Consider the following 3,646-nt stretch of genomic DNA (forward strand, 5'->3'; position numbering starts at 1 on the left):
CTTAAAAATCATTGCTTCATATATTTTATCCATTTTGGGGTTTATTCTAGGATGGTAAATATGGTCTCTGTTACTCCATCTTAGCTGGATTAGTTGTTTTATTGTTAATTTTCTCTTCAATGATTTGGAAGCTATATTGCCTTTTAATGAAAATTCTCTCTAAATTTTTATAAATCATCTCTAAGTTCTTAGCTTTATATGTAATTGGACCAGTATTCCTATAACAGTCTCAAAAATGAAAATCTATTAGATCCTGTTCCTCAATAATGATACATTTAGCATATTTTGCCTCTCTGCTGTTCCAGATTGTGTGTGCGCGCGTGTGTGTGCAGGCTACAGTTACTACTTTTTAGACAGTTGCTTTAAGTTTGTTACATTAACAATGAAAATATAGGTATAAACTTCTTGGATTTCATTGCTCACTACCATTATTTAATCCTATGTCTTTCCCACTTTTGATTTATTTACTTATAGGGATTTCCCAATCAACTGGACACATGATTGGCTAAGTTTTTTCGAGCGGTGGACTTGGAACACTTATCTGTCTATACACAGCTTTATGTTCTCCTCCTCAACAACACTCAGCCTGTTGTTATTGGCCCAAGCCTTGTTTTAAAATATGGCATTGTTTTTCATCACCAAAAAAAAAAAAAAGTTTTCTTGATTTAAAGTGCTGCCTTTTTACGACTGGCTAGTCTTGTCTGGTAAACGGATATTAATAGAGATTTCCTTAACCTTCCTCCTGCTTTTTGCCATAACTCGGCTTCATTGAGAAGAATGTTTTTACCGTTTCTCAGACGGGCTTCCGCTTTGACTTCCGCTTTAAACCATCTCCCCACCCTTTTTCTCCATGCTTATTCCTGAAAAAGTGAGCTGTCTATTGGATTAAAGATGGTTCCCGTCAGAGATGTATGGCTCCCTGTCCAAGGGTCCAAAGGAAGAGAAAAGGAAAGATTCCTGTTTCTGGTGGTTACATTTTGTCAGCTTAGAGATCTAGTTATCCGTGTGGCTGCGGTGGAATCTGCAATACCTTTGCTCAGAGTTTCCTTTTTCTGGCTTACTAGGGGAGCCGCATTAGCTGGGGTCACGGCGCTGTGGCCGTTGTCAGGATCCCGGGGCTGAGGCAGCCCCTCTCCACCCTTGTCATTTTGATCTTGCAAACTGGGTCCCAGCTATGTGAACCCTGCACCTGGCGGCCAGGATTGCCCCCAACGTGGCGTGTCCCCAATTCCTCCGTGTCCTTCACTGCTATCAGCTAGCTCCAGGAAGGGTGCGAGCTGGCTTCCACTGCAGTTCTTCCTCCTTCCTGTCCAGGCAGGCCCTCCTTCCCCACTAGTTGTCCCTATACCTTCTCTCCTGCGCTACATAAGCTGAAGGAATTCCTCAGCGTTTCCAGCAGGTAGATGGCGCTCTTCTATGTTTGGACCCCTTCAGTGCTTGCAGTAGAAATTTAGGAGGTGGGAAGGAAGAGCTTGGGGATTCTCTGTATCTAGGGGCTCCCTACCCAGCAGATTCAACTAACTGTGGATTGAAAATATTTGGGAAAAAAACAAAGTTTCAAAAAGCAACACTTGAATTTGCCATACACTGGCAACTACTTACATAGCATTCATGTTGAATTAGATACCATGAGTAATCTAGAGATGATTTAAAGTACACGGGAGGACACAGCAAAAGAGAATGTGACAACGAATGTATGTGTATATTCACGTATAACTGAAAAAATGTGCTCTACGCTGGAATTTGATGCAACATTGTAAAATGACTATAAATCAATAAAAAAAAGTTTGTATACATATATAAAAAAAGTACACAGGAGGATGCATGTAATTCCATGTAAGTCCTCTGCCATTTTATAGAAGAGGCGTCAGCATCCATGAATGTTGACGTCTCGGGGGAGTCCTGGAACAAGTGCCCCATGGTTACCAAGGGATGACTGGAAGTCCAGGCTCCTTATCCCAGCCTGTCATGTCCCCACATGGTCTGAATGCTGCCTGTATCACACTCTCCAGGTCACTCTCCTCCAGCCCTGCCAGACTGCCCTCTGATTCTTGAACAGGCCACATTCACTGCACTTCATATCTAGCCCCTAGAAATACCTGTTACTTTCCGAGCATGGCTCTGCTTTAATAAAATGGGCTGCATTGTCACTAGAGAAGACAGTGTGGAGGTTCCTTAAAAAGCTGAACATAGACTTAACTCATGATCCAGCCTTCCCACTCCTGAGCATATGTCAGGAGAAAATTCTAATTCAAAAAGTCACATGCACCTCAATGCTCACAGCAGCACTATTTATAATAGTCAGGACATGGCAACAACCCAGATGTCCATCGACAGGTGACTGGATAAAGAAGTAGTGGTATATTTATAAATGGAGTACTACTTGGCCATTAAAAAGAACAAAATAATGCCATTTGCAGCAACATGGATGGATGTGGAGATAGTCATTCTAAGTGAAGTAAGCCAGAAAAAGAGAAAAATGACATATGATATCACTTACATGTGGAATCTAAAAAAAGACACAATTCCCAGTACCTCAATGTAAAAAAACATATATAAGAAAATTTCTTTTAAAAAAAGAAAAAGAACAAAGAAAAGAGATATCAAACAACCCAACTTTAAAAAGAAAAAAGGTTTTAAAACAAGTAATCAGCTCGGTCTTTTGCTAGATTAGGTGTTTGAGATTAACAGATACACACTATTATGTATAAAATACATAACCATCAACTCCCAAGTCCTTAATAACCTAGTTCAACCTGAATCTATCAAAATTCATCAAATAGTACATGTGAAATATGTGTAATTTACTGTGCAGGAATCATACCACAATAAGGGTGTCTGTAAAAAGAAGATTGGCGGCATTGTGTCCTACGTTTTTATGTGTCTTCAGTGACTGTGTCTTCAAGTTTCTGGTCGGCCATATTTTCTGAACCAGAATGGCCCTCCTTCATTTTCCTTTGATAAACTGTCAGTGGGTGGCATTTATCCCCATGGCTTCAACTGCTCTCTGTCCACTGATTAACTGTCAAATCTTTTCCAGCATGGACATCTCATTTCAGTCCCAGAAATATACTTATAATTGACAAGTAGACATTCCCACTTGATCAGCTCATAAAAATCTCAAGCTCTGTATGTTTGAATTTACACTCGCTCAGAACTAGGTTTACTTTATCAAACAATGGCATCACTGTCCCATATGTTTTCTGTGACATACATCTGGGAGCTTTCCTTCACTTATGCACTCACTCACCCCCGTCAGTACTACAATTCTCTTCCTTAATGTCCCCCAACTAAGTCCCCACCCCTCGCTCCCCACTGCATTAATTCCCACCCTTTGCTAGTCTCCCCAGTGCTGTTCTTTAGAGTAAACAATCCACTTTCCTCACTTTTAATGACTAATCTGTGTCACTCTCCTCCTTAAAACCCCAAAGAATTCCCTGCTGTAAGTACACGACTTGGAGTTACGACCACAGCTCTCCTGGTGGGAACCGTCTGGGCGGTGCAGATGGGCTGGAGCAGAACGGTGAGAACTGAGGCTGCAGAGACGGGTGAGGGTCCGGATCACACAGGGCCTTGGTAGGGACTCTGGATATCCTTCTGAATAGGATGGAAAATCACGAGAGTATTTTGCAAAGCGGAACAACTT

Source organism: Vicugna pacos, chromosome 1, assembly GCF_048564905.1.
Source record: "Vicugna pacos chromosome 1, VicPac4, whole genome shotgun sequence".
Lineage (NCBI taxonomy): Eukaryota > Metazoa > Chordata > Mammalia > Artiodactyla > Camelidae > Vicugna > Vicugna pacos.